This window comes from Pan paniscus, chromosome 7 (assembly GCF_029289425.2).
Source record: "Pan paniscus chromosome 7, NHGRI_mPanPan1-v2.0_pri, whole genome shotgun sequence".
Classification (NCBI taxonomy): domain Eukaryota; kingdom Metazoa; phylum Chordata; class Mammalia; order Primates; family Hominidae; genus Pan; species Pan paniscus.
The window spans coordinates 137,410,412-137,426,548 of NC_073256.2; the positions used below are offsets into that span (position 1 = coordinate 137,410,412).

The window sequence follows — 16,137 nt, forward strand, 5'->3', positions numbered from 1 at the left end:
GGTTGGTTACAAGTCTTTGCTATTGTGAATATTGCTGCTATAAACATACGTGTGCATGTGTCTTTATAATAGAATGATTTACAATCCTTTGGGTATATACCTAGTAATGGGATTTCTGGGTCAAATGGTATTTCTGGTTCTAGATCCTTGAGGAATTGCCACACTGTCTTCCGCAATGATTGAACTAATTTACACTCCCACCAACAGTATAGAAGCATTCCTGGGCCGGGCACAGTGGCTCACGCCTGTAATCCCAGCACTTTGGGAGGCCAAGGTGGGCGGATCACAAGGTCAGGAGTTTGAGACCAGCCTGGCCTACATAGTGACTAAAAATACAAAAAATTAGCTGGGCGTAGTGGCAGGTGCCTGTAATCCCAGCTACTGGGGAGGCTGAGGCAGGAGAATCGCTTGGACCCAGGAGGCAGAGGTTGCAGTGAGCCAAGATCATGCCACTGCACTTCAACACGGGCAACAGCGTGAGACTCTGTCTCAAAAAGAAAAGTATTCCAATTTCTCCACATCCTCTCCAGCATCTATTGTTTCCCAACTTTTTAATGATCGCCATTCTAACTGGCATGAGATGGTATCTCATTATGATTTTGATTTGCATTTCTCTAATGACCAGTGATGATGAGCTTTTTTTTTCATGTTTGTTGGCCACATAAATGTCTTCTTTTGAGAAGTGTCTCTTCATATCCCTCACCTACTTTTCAATGGGATTGTTTTTTTCTTGTAAATTTGTTTAAGTTCTTTGTAGATTCTAGATATTAGCCCTTTGTCAGATGGATAGATTGCAAAAATTTTCACCCATTCTGTGGGTTGCCTGTTCACTCTGATGATAGTTTCTTTTGCTGTGCAGAAGCTCTTTAGTTTAATTAGATCCCATTTGTCAATTTTGGCTTTTGTTGCCATTGCTTTTGGTGTTTTAGTCATGAAGTCTTTAACCATGCCTATATCCTGAATGGTCTCTAAGAACTTGCTTTATGAATCTCAGTTCTCCTGTATTGGGTGTATATATATTTAGGACAGTTAGCTCTTCTTGTTGCATTGATCCCTTTACCATTATGTAATGCCCTTCTTTGTCTTTTTTGATCTTTGTTGGCTTAAAGTCTGTTTTATCAGAGACTAGGATTGCAACTCCTGCTCTTTTTTTTTTTTTTTTTTTTTTTGCTTTCCATTTGCTTGGTAAATATTCCTCCATCCCTTTATTTTGAGCCTATGTGTGTCTTTGCACATGAGATGGGTCTCCCGAATACAGCACACCGATGGGTTTTGACTCTTTATCCAATTTGCCGGTCTGTATCTTTTAATTGGGGCATTTAGCCCGTTAACATTTAAGGTTAATATTGTTATGTGTGAATTTGATCCTGTCATTATGATGCTAGCTGGTTATTTTGCCTGTTAGTTGATGCAGTTTCTTCATAGTGTCAATGGTCTTTACAATTTGGTATGTGTTTGCAGTGGCTCGTACTGGTTGTTCCTTTCCATATTTAGTGCTTCCTTCAGGAGCTCTTGTAAGGCAGGCCTGGTGGTGACAAAATCTCTCAGCATTTGCTTGTCTGTAAAGGATTTTATTTCTCCTTCACTTATGAAGCGCAGTTTGGCCTGCATATGAAATTCTGGATTGAAAATTCTTTTCTTTAAGAATGTTGAATTTTGCCCCCACTCTCTTCTGTCTTGTAGAGTTTCTTCTGAGAGATCTGCTCTTAGTCTGATGGGCTTCCCTTTGTGGGTAACCCAACCTTTCTCTCTGGCTGCCCTTAGTATTTTTTCCTTCATTTCAACCTTGGTGAATCTGATGATTATGTGTCTTGGGGTTGCTCTTCTTGAGGAGTATCTTCGTTGTGTTCTCTGTGTTTCCTGAATTTGAATGTTGGCCTGTCTTGGTAGGTTGGGGAAGTTCTCCTGGATAATATCCTGAAGAGTGATTTCTAACTTGGTTCCATTCTCCCTGTCACTTTCAGGTACACCAATCAAACATAGGTTTGGTCTTTTCACATAGTCCCATATTTCTTGGAGGCTATGTTTGTTCCTTTTCATTCTTTTTTTCTCTAATCTTGTCTTCACACTTTATTTCATTAAGTTGATCTTCAATCTCTGATATCCTTTCTTCTGCTTGATCGATTCAGCTATTGATACTTGTGTATGCTTCACAAAGTTCTCATGCTGTGATTTTTCAGCTTTATCAGATTATATATATTCTTCTCGAAACTGGTTATTCTAGTTAGCAATTCCTCTAACATTTTTTTCAAGGTTCTTAGCTTCTTTCATTGGGTCAGAACATGCTCTGTTAGCTCAGAGGAGTTTATTATTATCCATCTTCTGAAGCCTACTTCTGTCAATTTGTCAAACTCATTCTCCATCCAGTTTTGTTCCCTTGCTGGTGAGGAGTTGTGATCCTTTGGAGGAGAAGGGGCATTCTGGTTTTTGGAATTTTCAGTCTTTTTGTGCTGATTTTTCCTCATCTTTGTGGATATATCTACCTTTGGTCTTTGATGTTGGTGATCTTCGGATAGAGTTTTTGTGTGGGTGTCCTTTTTGTTGACGTTGATGCTATTCCTCTCTGTTTGCTAGTTTTCCTTCTAAGTCAGACCCCTTTGCTGTAGCTCTGCTGGAGTTTGCTGGAGGTCTGCTCCAGACCCTGTTTGCCTGGGTATCACCAGTTGAGGCTACAGAACAGCAAAGATTGCTGCCTGTTCTTTCCGCTAGAAGCTTTGTCCCAGAGGGGCACCTGCCATATGCCAACCAGAGCTCTCCTGTATGAGATGTCTGTCGACCCCTGCTGGGATATGTCTCCCAGTCAGGAGGCATGGGGTTCAGGGACCCACTTGAGGAGGCAGTCTATCCCTTAGCAGAGCTCGAGTGCTGTGCTGGGAGATCCAGTGCTCTCTTGAGAGCTGGCAGACAGGAACGTTTAGGTCTGCTGAAGCTGCGCACACAGCTGCCCCTTCCCTCAGGTGCTCTGTCCCAGGGAGAGGGGAGTTTTATCTATAAGTCCCTGACTGGGGCTGCTGCCTTTCTTCAGAGATGCCCTGCCTCTAGAGAGGCAGCCTGGCTACAATAGGTTTGCACAGCTGTGGTGGGCTCTGCCCAGTTCAAACTTCCTAGTGGCCTTGTTTACACTGTGAGGGGAAAACCACCTATTCAAGCCTCAGTAATGGCAGACACCCTTCCCTTGACCAAGCTCGAGTGTCCCAGGTCGACTTCTGACTGCTGTGCTGGCAGTGAGAATTTAAAGCCAGTAGATCTTAGCTTGCTGGGCTCCACTGGGTTGGGAACTGCTGAGCTAGACCACTTGTCTCCCTGGCTTCATCCCCCTTTCCAGGGGAGTGAACAGTTCTGTCTCGCTGGTGTTCCAGGCGCCACTGGGGTATGAAAAAAAACTCCTGCGGCTAGCTCAGTGCCTGCCCAAATGGCTGCCCAGTTTTGTGCTTGAAACCCTGGTGGTGTAGGCACCCGAGGGAATCTCCTGGTCTGTGGGTTGTGAAGACTGTGGGAAAAGCATTGTATCTGGGCTGGAATGCGCTGTCTCATGGCAGAGTCCCTTAGGGCTTCCCTTGGCTAAGGAAGGGAGTTCCCTGACCCCTTGTGCTTCCTGGGTGAGGCAATGTCCCACTCTGCTTCTGCTCGCCCTCCATGGGCTACACCCAACTATCTAACCAGTCCCAGTGAGATGAACCGGGTACCTCAGTTGGAAATGCAGAAATCACCCACCTTCTGCGTTGATCTCACTGGGAGTTGCAGACCAGAGCTGTTCCTGTTCGGCCATCTTGCCCAGGTCTAAATTTTATTTTACAAATATTTTTTTGAGATGGAGTCTTGATCTGTTGCCCAGGCTGGAGTGCAGTGGTGTGATATTGGTTCACTGTAACCTCTGCCTCCTAGGTTCAAGTGATTCTCCTGCCTCAGCCTCCCGAGTAGCTGGGATTACAGGTGTGTACCACCATGCCTGGCTAATTTTTGTATTTTTAGTAGAGATGGGGTTTCACCATTTTAGACAGGCTGATCTTGAATTCCTGACCTCAAGCGAACTGCCCGCCTCGGGTCCCCAAAGTGCTGGGATTACAGGTGTGAACCACCGTGTCCGGCCTACTAGGCCTTTTACATATGTTGTTTCATTGTTCCTCCAATTCATTTTATAGGTGAAGAAAACTAAAATTCAGAGCAGTTAAGTAATTAAGTAAATCGTGAAACTGGCATTCAACCCTGGGCTATCTGAGATCAGAGCAATGTTTTCTGTGCTATAGCCATATCCTTTTTTTTTTCTTTTTTCTTTTTTTTTTTTTTAAATAGCGATGGGGCTTTACCATGTTGCCCAGGCTAGTCTCAAACTCCTGAGCTCAAGTAATCTGCCTGCCTTGGACTCCCAAAGTGCTAGGATTACAGATATGAGCCATCGTGCCTGGCTGCCACATTCTTTTGGTAAGCAATTCCAAAGTAATTAGCATTTTATGGTGGTGAATATTTCTTAAAAAATTATTTTAAATAAATAGAGACAAGGTCTTACTATGTTGCTCAGGTTAGTGTCAAACTCATGGGTTCAAGTGACCCTCGTGCCTTGGCCTCCTAAAATATTAGGATTACAGGCAGGAGCCACCGTGCCAGGCCATTGGTTAAGAATTTTATGGAAAACGTTTCCAGCCAAATTACCTTCTGTAACCTGGAAACAGGAATAAATGTGGGCAAAGCAGACTCCACTCTCTTGTTTTGCAAGCTTGTGTGCCTCCTCGTTTCCATGATCACACCTTGAAATGGGAGGCAGTCTAGTGTGGAGGTTCAGGGGTGAGACCTGGAGTGAGTCCGTCAGCCCTTCTCTCTTGGATCTTCTTGTTAGTGACTCTGAGATACATGGGCAAGTTTGCCTTGTCTAAGCCCCAGTTTCCTTATCTGTAAACTGGGAATCATAATATGGGAATATAATATATATGGGAATGCAATAACTCTCTCATAGTACTGTTTTGAGAAGTAAATGATATAAACCTGTAATGTGCTTGGCACAGGGCCATGCACAGGCTATCTATCACTCAGTAAATGATAGCTGATAATTATCATTATTTTTATCATCTACATTCTCATTATCAGATGCCTGAGTGGGTGAAGCTTAATGTATTTGATGACCTCGTCCATTGCTGGTCTTGAACAGTATCTTATACATACTCTCTGCTGTTATGTGCTTGTTAAGTAAATCAACACTGAAATACTTTGATCGGGCCTTTGGGTTTAATTATTTTGCCAATAATTTCAAAAGATCTAGAATAGAGTTACAGATTTCTTTTGTTGAATTATGTATCTGAGATATTCCATTTGCCAGATGAAATAATTTTGTTTTTAGGCTTCTCCACACTTACGGTACAATCTAGTCTCTGATAAACAACATTATCTTTGAAAATCCTACCTCTTGTTCTGCATGTTATCACTAACAGTAGAGGTTCTTTCTAGTCTTTGGAACGTACCCAGCTATTATTTTTATTTGTTTATTTAGTTTTTTTTTGAGACGGAGTCTCACTCTGTCACCCAGGCTGGAGTGCAGTGGCACATCTCGGCTCACTGCAAGCTCTGCCTCCCAGGTTCACGCCATTCTCCTGCCTCAGCCTCCTGAGTAGCTGGGACTACAGGCGCCCACCACCATGCCCAGCTAATTTTTTGTATTTTTAGTAGAGACGGGGTTTCATCGTGTTAGCCGGGATGGTCTCAATCTCCTGACCTGGTGATCCGCCCGCCTCAGCCTCCCAAAGTGCTGGGATTACAGGCGTGAGCTATCGTTTAATGATACATACAGAAGAATAAAACATAGTTTGACTTTCCATCTGTTTATTGCCTTTACATTTCTGGCAGTAAGACACAGAAGCTGCAGCACTCAGACAATCACAGTGTCATGTTTGGTTTTCTATCTTTACTAAAGTTACTTTGAATCCTTTTACCTCTTTTCCATCCTCTTGCCTCCCTTCAATCAATTAAATAAGTGTAAGTGGGTTATAACTTTGTGAATGTGAAGTATTTTGTTTCAGTAATATCAGTTAATAGGACTTTATGTCCTACAATCAATTTCCTGCTTTCATATCCTCTTCTTAATGTTGTCAGTGCTAAGGAAGTAATTATTTTAGTCCTCTGACTCACTGTTGTTATTGCCTTTTGGAGAGTTTTGTATCCCAAGCAGCTAGCACCGTTTTTATGGAGTAGGCACTTAAAAACAATTGCTTACTGTTTTGAAAAGTCAATTCAAGGACTTTTGCTGCTTTAGGAAGTAGGGCTCCTTCAACTACTGCTTCCATTTAGGATGGCTTGAGATGGTTGAGATGGCCTTAAGTACAGCTCAGGTTTTCTTTTCTTTCTTTCTTTCTTTTTTTTTTTTTAATCTTTTATTCTTGGTTTGGGGGTACGTGCGAAGGTTTGTTATGTAACTAAACATGTATTACAGGGGGTTATTGTACATATTATTTCATCACCCAGGATATTAAGCCCAGTGCCCAATAGTTATCTTTTCTTCTCCTCTCCTCCTCCCACCTCCACCTTACCCCTCATGTAGGCCCCAGGGCCTGGTCTTTTTTTGTTGTTTTTTGAAACAGTGTCTCACTCTGTTTCTCAGGCTGGAGTGCAGTGGCACAATCTTGGCTCACTGCAACCTCCTCCTCCCGGGTTCAAGTGATTCTTGTGCTTCAGCCTCCCAAGTAGCTGGGATTACAGGCGTGTGCCACCACACCGGGCTAATCTTTTTTCATTTTTAATGGAGACAGGGATTTGCTGAGTTTTCCAGGCTGGTCTCGAACTCCTGGCCTCAAGTGGTCTGCCTGCCTCAGCCTCCCAAAGTGGTGAGATTACAGGCATGAGCCACCACGCTTGGCTTGGCTGTTGTTTCCTTCTTTGCATTCATAAGTTCCTATCATTTAGCTCCCATTTACAAGTGAGAACACGAGGTATTTGGTTTTCTGTTCCTGCGTAAGTGTACTAAGGTTAATAGCCTCCAGTCAGATTTTCTTAAAAAAAAAATAGCTTTAACTTTTCTATTGTAACTAATTCTTAAATAAGGTTTTTCTACAAATGCATGATTAAAAAGCGTGTTATGAATATTTCTTCAGTCTTGACCATTTTTAAATTATGAAATATACTAAATGATATCAGATGCTTGGACTCTGTCGGACTGTGATCTAGCAGGACCCAGAAGACAAAATACTGCAAATCTATCCCTGGATGTGTGAAAGAAGTTAAAGCTTAAGTCTTGCTGGCAGGGAAACCACAGTACTTTTGTATGCAGAATTTACTCACCTTCTAGAAACACCAAGTCTAAGGAATAGGTCTACCATCCATTTATCCTTGCAGTTTATCTGTGATCTTGAGCAATGTCTATCAGGGCTAGTCTATCAGAGATCAGTAGTAGCTAAGAAAATAAGAGGAAAAGGAGTGAATGGTTGGATAGAGTGCCATCCTTGGTGACCAAAAAAATGATCCTTCACAGAAGCCCCAGCCACCCTTGTGCACTTGGTGAAGCAGTGAGCTGGCAGCTAGTGAGGGTCTTATGTCTTTAAGGTGATCTTGATGACCTCTAACTTTGACACTGGTTTGCAGTTAGCCCCATCTTGCTGACCTTCTTCTTCCTCAGTAGGATAATCATCATCTTTATTCCCTCTCTGTTTAAGTCTGTTTTCAGTCTACTAAGTTGTTTACGTGACCGTAAGTCCAAGACCACCTTTTAAAAATTTTTGATGATGTGTCATCCAGGGCACAGTTGATGTCTGCGCATTCCCTATATGGTGCTATCGTAGTGCTGGATTCAGTTCACATGCTTCATGATGCCTGTTGTGTTATATCATTTATGAGCAAGCATTTCAAGGATGAATGAAAGTATGTGACCTTCCTCCTTCCAACTAGATAAGTAGACTAAATTTTTTTTTTTTGAGACAGAGTCTCACTCTATGCCCAGGCTGGAGTGCAGTGGCATGATCTTGGCTCACTACAACCCTGCTTCCTGGGTTCAAGTGATTCTCGTGCCTCAGTCTCCCAAGTAGCTGGAATTACAGGGGTGCACCACCATGCCTGGCTAATTTTTATGTTTTTACTAGAGACAGGGTTTCACCATGTTGGCCAGGCTAGTCTCGAACTCCTGACCCCAGGTGACCCACCTGCCTCGGCCTCCCAAAGTGCTGAGATTACAGGCGTGAGCCACTGCGCCCAGCTAAAATATTTTTATATTCAGGAGAACCTGTAGAATTCAAGATGATACATTTTTATATTCATCCTTGGACTACATGCATGAGTTGAATGGGAGCCAATTTTCCCCCTTTTAAGTAATCAGCTTCTATTATTTCTTTGTCTGCTAAAATCATCCTAATAATATATAAGGGAGGAAAATGTAGTCACGTTATCCACAAAAAGAAGAATATATCTGTACCATGTCACTTTATTATTTTGGTAAACTACATGACATTTCCCTCATGATTTCTGCAATTAAACCTAACGGTGTATAGGGATCTGTTTTTCTTTGACCAAATAGTGAATTGAGTGCTTCTAGAGTTCCAACTTTCCTAAACAGAGATCCTGTTGTATTTATGTGGCTCTAGCTTTCTGGCTATGTCTGCTTTTCTTCCTAGTTTAAATCCCATTTAATATGAAGTCAAGACAAGCCCCTAGAGAATTCTACCAAAGCAAAAGGGAAGGCTTGGAAAGTCCCAGAAATTATCAATTGGATGAGTAACAAATTGTCAGTTTTCCATTACAACTGGTAAGATCACAAGTGGAACATTAGATATTGAATGTAGATATTGAACACTGCCTCTTTGAATCTTTGTCCTGTTTACAGATAAATAGTTCCAAGGAGCAAAAAATGAAATTTATCAAATGGTATGTATTACATTTACTATAATACAAAGGTCCTCTATATCACTGGGATCTGAGAAATGTAGAATTGGAACAAATTTAAGACTTACAGGCACAAACAAACTGTTCCCCATGCTTTTTTCTTCCTTCTCTTTACTTTTTTTTCCATATCATGGATTTTTTTTTCTGTGTTTAACAAAAAGTAAGTTGTTTATGTAGCAAGGATTTTTATATTCAGTATGGAGTATTACATGTTAATGTGTAGGAAAAAATCAGGCTGAGGCCGGGTGCGGTGGCTCACACCTGTAATCCTAGCACTTTGGGAGACTGAGGCAGGTAGATTACCTGAGGTCAGGAGTTTGAGATCAGCCTGGCTAACACAGTGAAACCCCATCTCTACTAAAAATACAAAATTAGTGTGGTGTGGTGGCAGGCGCCTGTAATCCCAGCTACTCGGGAGGCTGACGCAGGAGGTGGAGGTTGCAGTGATCTGAGATCGCACCATTGCACTCCAGCCCGGGCAACGGAGCAAAAACTCCATCTCGAAAAAAAAAGAAAAAGAAAAAAAAAATCAGGCTGAGCGTGGTGGCTCATGCCTGTAATTCCAGCTACTTGGGAGGCAGAGGCGGGTCAATCGCTTGAACTCTGGAGGCGGAAGTTGCAGTGAGCCAAAATCGCACCACTCTGGATGACAGAGCAAGACTGTCCCAAAAAAGTGTACGAAAAAAATCAACTTTTCTCCCTCTGGAATATAAACTCTATGTCATTTAGCTGTTGTTAATTCTTGAGCCTCTACTTATATAATTTATGACTATAAAAACGATCTTTGACTTTCATATTCTAGTTACTTCCCAAACCTTACTGTGTCTTAATGCACTGCTTTATTTTTTGCTTTCTGTCAACTTCTCAAGTTTGAATATCTTCCAGTGGTGCACTCACTAAACTTTAGCTGTATATCTGGTTATGATTTCATACGTTTTTCATAGGTAAAAAGGTAACAAACTGCTCGGAGAAGGGCAATGTGTTCTTTAAAGAAAGTTAGGCCAGGCGCAGTGGCTCACACCTGTAATGCCAGTACTTTGGGAGGCTAAGGTGGGCAGATCACGAGGTCAGGAGTTTAAGACCAGCCTGGCCAGCATGGTGAAACCCCATGTCTACTAAAAATACAAAAAATTAGCTGGGCATGGTGGTGCACGCCTGTAGTCTCAGCTACTTGGGAGGCTAAGGCAGGAGAATTGCTTGAACTCAGTGGGTGGAGGTTGCAGTGAGCCGAGCTTGCACCAATGCACTCCAGCCTGAGCAACACAGCGAGACTCTGTCTCAAAAAAATAAAAAGGAAAAAAAAAAGAAAAAAAAAGTTAGAAGAATTAGAATTTCAGAATAAGTAGTAAATTAAAAAAAAAGAAAAAAGAAAGGCAGAAAAGATAGAGGAAATGAGTTCTGCATAGGAACTTAAATGAGCAAAGTGTGAAGTCAATCTTTAGAAGTCTAAAATGAAGAAGGCTTACAACACTCTATGTCAGATGCCATGCCATGTCTCTTACATAAATTATCTCATTTTTCCTTTGCATGGAATATATTCAAAAAATTGAACAAGTTGCCCAAATACTCAGATAGTCAATGTGGCAGAGCTAGGATTGAAACTGAAGATACCTGGCGGTAAAACTTGTGCTTTTCATTGTATGATAAATTTTCTAAAAGTAGGCCGGGCACGGTGGCTCATGCCTGTAATCCCAGCACTTTGGGAGGCAAGGCGAGTGGATCACCTGAGGTCAGAAGTTCAAGACCAGCCTGGCCAACATGGTGAAACCCTGTCTCCACTAAAAATACAAAAATTAGCCAGGCATGGTGGTAGGTGCCTATAATCCCAGCTACTCGGGGGACTAAGGCAGGAGAGTCACTTGAACCCAGGAGGCGGAGGTTGCAGTGGGCCAAGATCACGCCACTGCACTCCAGCCTGGGTGACAGAGCAAGGCTCCTCTGTCTCAACAAAAAAAAAAAAAAAAAAGAAAGAAAAGAAAAGAAAAAGAAATTTCTCAAAGTTATTCAGCATAAAAATTGTCAATGAAGTTCCAACTTAATTGCCTTGTTCTTGTGTGAAATGATGTCTCTTTTAGCAGGCTTTGGTATTGGTGAGCATAAAGAGATGAGCAGATGAAAGTGTCATATTTCAATCACAATGTTAAGATCAGTAGCTGGGATGGAGTATGATACTTAGTAGGTGCTCAGTTTGTCAAATAAATGAATGGATGTCACGTGTGATTTATTGGTGCCATAATATGGCTGTCTACCTGCACTCTTTCAGCTTTTGAAGCTGTGATTATATATATTAAACCTAAAACTTTACTCACACACAAAGCAAATGTGTGAAACTTAATGTTTATGTCATTAAACTGTTTATATCATTAAACTTTTAATGAGAGACAGAAAAAAGGCAAAATATTAATAACATTGGCAACAATGCAAGTGATACATACAATTGTCACTTTTGTATGCTGAGAGGAGAACTCGACTCCATCTGTGCCAGCCACACAGCTAGGTGAATAAACATGTGGCAACCTTCATTTCAGGGAGGGTGGCTGCTCCTGAGACACTCGGATCCAAATCCATCCTTGAAAATTGAGGATGAATTGAAAATTCTTGAAAATCCTTGAAAATTAAATATTATATCCCATAAAATTGAATTCTCCTAGGCCAAATGTCAGCATATCATCAATAGATGATGATAACAGTAAAAAACAACAGTGGTTGTAAAATAATAAATGTATAATTTATTGAGTACTTATGATGTATTTGGCATTATGCTGAACACTTATAGTTGACTATCTCATCTGGCCCTCATGTTACCTGACTTCCTCACGTTTGAGGTCACCTGTTCTGTTGGGGAGAGAATGTGATGAAGAAGGACCATATAAAGTTGACTTTTGTATTTGATCTTAGATAGTATGTTTGCCCTGTTGGTTATAGGTGGTATAGAGGTGGGGAGGTATAAGATGGAGACTGGGTGTAAACTAAACACTGGGTCAGTAATTAAAGCTGGAGGAGATACATAATTAGGTCAGCAGTCAAATTTCTATTTCATTTAAAAATAATCTCAAAGTACTTTGAAGTCTGTTATAGATTTTTTTTGGATTTAGAATGCTTTTCTGAATTTATTTATACAGAGCCAATATTTTATGTAATTCACTGTGCAAAGAGAAAACAGTAGGTCTTAATAAATGTATACAGGGCTATATATTTGCAGGTTATAATTTTAAGATACTGTTGCCAAAGCCAACTTGAGGATTTTTAAAAAATCTCAATAAACTCAGAAGGTTGCCAGAAATAACTTACCTACAAAATTTTATTATAGCATTACTGAGTATAGCGATGTAGTGAATTTATGTAAAAATTTGACTATCCACAAGAGAGCCGCATTGGTAGCTATCATATCAAAGTGTGATTGACTTATTTTTTGGTCCAGGTTGCATTAGGTGAGCCTCTCCTGAATCCAAGAATGGTTGGTTTATTTATGATTTTATTATATTTTATATTTTATTTTTTGAGACAGAGTCTCACTATGTTTCCCAAGCTGGTCTTGAATGCCTGGCCTCAAGCGATCCTCCCATTTCAGCCTCCCAAAGTGCAGGGATTACATGCATGAGCATTCATTGATGACTGGTTGATTGAGACAGGATCTCACTCTGTTGCCCAGGCTGGAATGTAATGGTGTGATCATGGCTCACTGCAGCCTCAACCTCCTGGGATCAAGCGATCCTCCTGCCTCAGTCTCCTGAGTAGCTGGGACTATAGGCATGCTCCACCATGCCTGGCTAATATTTTAATTTCATTTTATTTTTGGAGACAGAATATGTTGCCCAGGCTTGTCTTGAACTCCTGGCCTCATGCTATCCTCCCACCTTGGCCTCCCAATGTGCTGGCATTACAGGTGTGAGCCACCACACCTGTCCAGATTATTTATTAAGAACATGTAGAAATACCACTGAATTAACTATACTTGTCTTTGAGGCCAACTTTATTCATTTGGCCAAAGTGAATATCACCATTTAAAAACTGTGGAATACCCATATGGATTATTAGATTAAATGCTGGCACTGGTGCTCTCTTAGTAGGGACCCACGTTGTGAGACTTGATATTTATGTGACCAGAATAATTGTTCATTAACATATGTAGATAATAAATATAGTTACAACCCTAGATTGCATGTGTTGATGTTGACCTAGAGAGAATGTGATGCTGTTTGTGAAATAGAAAAGAGACTGTTGAACCAGTTAGCATGATTGATAAAGGCGTTAATATGATTCTTAATGGGTTTTTACTATCTAGATTATTTTCCTAGTGGTTTATAACATTTTGAATTTTACAATCCAAAAAAAGTTGCCAGGATTGAATTTTTTGTTTAACTTCTGTTTTTACCATTTTTTCCTAAAACACTGGGCAAGAAAAGTACCTGGTATATAGTCAACCTAACTCAATACATAGTAGTTGAATAAATGGATGGATGATCAAACAACAAAAAAAAATGGAGTCTTGCTCTGTCACCGAGGCTGGAGTGCAATGGAGTGATCTTGGCTCACTGCAACCTCCACCTCCCAGGCTCAAGCGATCCTCCCAGCTCAGCCTCCTGAGTAGTTGGGACTAAAGGCATGCACTATGCCTGGCTAATTTTTGTATTTTTAGCAGAGGCTGGGTTTCAACATCTTGGCCAGGCTGGTCTCCAACTCCTGACCTCAAGTGATTCACCTGCCTTGGCCTCCCAAAGTGCTGGAATTACAGGCATGAGCCACCGCACCTGGCCTCATTGTGGGGTTTTAATGTGTATTTCCATATTGACTAATGAGGTTGAGCCTCTTTTCATGTGCTAATTAGATATTTGTGTGTCTTCTGTTTTTGTGTCATCTATTCAAGTTTTTTGCTTTTGGGGGAAAGTTGCATGAGACTTCCGCATGATGGTGACCAGTTTGCAGAGTTCCTGATGACTCTACAGACAGACAGAAATGATCCAGGAACATGGCTTTTGGGGCCTGATGTACCACCTGCACTATAGCTCCAAGAATCATGAACTCAAAGTATAAAACTGAGGCAATAAATAAATCTCAATGGATTTCTAAGATATAAATGGTATAGAATTGTATGTACATCCAGACTAATAGTCATACATGAGCAGTTTTATGGGACATGGTTTTGATTTTTATGATGATCTGGAGAAGGAATTGTTTCTCACAGAAGCAGTAAGAGCAGTGGTTTGGAACTTGGACTCTGGAATCAGATACTGTATTATATTTCTACCTCTGCCATTTACTATGCCTTCTTTGGGTGACTTCCTAATACCTTTGGACTTCAGTTTCCTCATCAAAAATAGGAAAAAAAAAAAAAAAAAGAAATAAAATAGGCCGGGCGCGGTGGCTCGTGCCTGTAATCCCAGCACTTTGGGAGGTCGAGGTGGGCAGATCACCTGAGGTCGGGAGTTTGAAACCAGCCTGGCCAACATGGAGAAACCCTGTCTCTACTAAAAATACAAAATTAGCCAGGTGTGGGTGTGGTGGCGCATGCCTGTAATCCCAGCTACTTGGGAGCCTGAGGCAGGAGAATCGCTTGAACCCGAGAGGTGGAGGTTGCGGTGAGCCGAGATTGTGCCATTGCACTCCAGCCTGGAAAACAAGAGTGAAATTCTGTCTCAAAAAAAAAGAAAAAAAAAGGAAATAAAACAATGGTACCTATATCCCAAGCTGTTGTGATAATTAAAGGAATTAGAACATATAAGACACTTAAGGTCATGCTGGGTTTATAGGACATGCTGTATGAGGGCCAGCTCTTGTTATTACTGACTTCAAGTTGACACACTGGCATGTTTATATCACTCTAAAGTGTGGATTTTGGCTGGGCACAGTGGTGTGTGCCTGCAGTCCTAGCTACTTGGGAGGCTGAGGCAGGAGGATCACTTGAGCCCAGGAGTTCGAGGCTGCAGTGAGCTATGATCGTGCCACTGCACTCCAGCCTGGGCAACAGAGTGAGTCTCTATCTCGAAATAAATTAGTAAATAAATAAAGTATAGATTTCCTTAGGGACTAAGCAGGCTTTATTATTGGGTAACCATTTATTTATGTATTAAACAGCAAACATAAATGGCAACAGATAGTATGATTCCACTTACATAGTGTTCTCAAAGTGATAACATTGTAGAGATGGAGAGCAAAGGTGGTTGCCAGGCATCAGGAACTCAGTGAAGGAGGCCATAGAGGGGAAACACAGGGAGAGAGTTCTTCTGCCATGATTGTTGTGGTGCTTACAGAAATCTCTACATGTGATAAAACCGCATTGAGCTATATGTGCTCCTGCACACACATGCACACTCACACACACAAATCAGTGCATGTAAAAGCTGGCGACATCTGAATAAGGGCTGTAGACTGTACCGATGTCAACATTCTGGTTTGATATTATACTATAGTTATTTATGTAAGGGGTTACCATTGGGAAAATCTGGGTGAAGGGTACCCAGGAACTCTCTGTACTCTTTGCCGATTTTTTTTAACAGCGTTATGAAGATATAGTTCACATACCAAGCAATTCATTAAAGTGTACAATTGAGTGGTTCTTAGCATATTTACAGAGTTTTGCAATCATCACAACAGGCAATTTTAGAACATTTTTATCACCTCAAAAAGAAATTGTGTGCTGTAGCTAATACCCCTCCCAAACCAACCCCAAGGCCCCCCTCCAGCCCCTGGCAACCACCAGTATACTTCTGTCTCTAGAAGTGTCTCTGTTTTGGACATTCCATATGAATGGAATCATACAGTGTGTGGTCTCTGTATTTTCTTTGCAACTCTCTGTAAGTCTATAATTATTTCAAAATAAGAAGTTATTTTGGTTTTTTCTGAGACAGAGTCTTGCCCTGTTGCCCGGGCTGGAGTGCAGTGGTGCAATCTCAGCTAACTGCAATGTCTGCCTCCCGGGTTCAAGTGATTCTTATGCCTCAGCCTCCCAAATAGCTGGGATTACAGGTGTATGCCACCACACCTGGCTAATTTTTGTATTTTTAGTAGAGACGAGGATTCACCATGTTGGCCAGGCTGGTGTCACACTCCTGACCTCAAGTGATCCATCCATCCTGGCTTCCCAAAGTGCTGGGATTACAAGCGTGAGCCACTGCACCTGGCCTCAAAATAAAAAGTTTTTAAAAATGAATTGAGGGGCTGGGCGTGGTGGCTCACACCTGTAATCCCAGCACTTTGGGAGGCTGAGGAGAGTGGATCAGTTGAGGTCAGGAGTTCGAGACCAGCCTGGCCAACACGGTGCAACCCCGTCTCTACGAAAATACA

At 41.5% G+C, this 16,137-nt stretch overlaps 1 protein-coding gene across 2 annotated transcripts in view; it reads left to right on the forward strand.

Annotated features, from left to right (window-relative positions):
* DEPTOR (DEP domain containing MTOR interacting protein) overlaps positions 1 to 16,137 on the forward strand; it is a 185,133-nt gene that overhangs the window by 111,142 nt on the left and 57,854 nt on the right. The gene's annotated exons all lie outside the window — the stretch shown is intronic.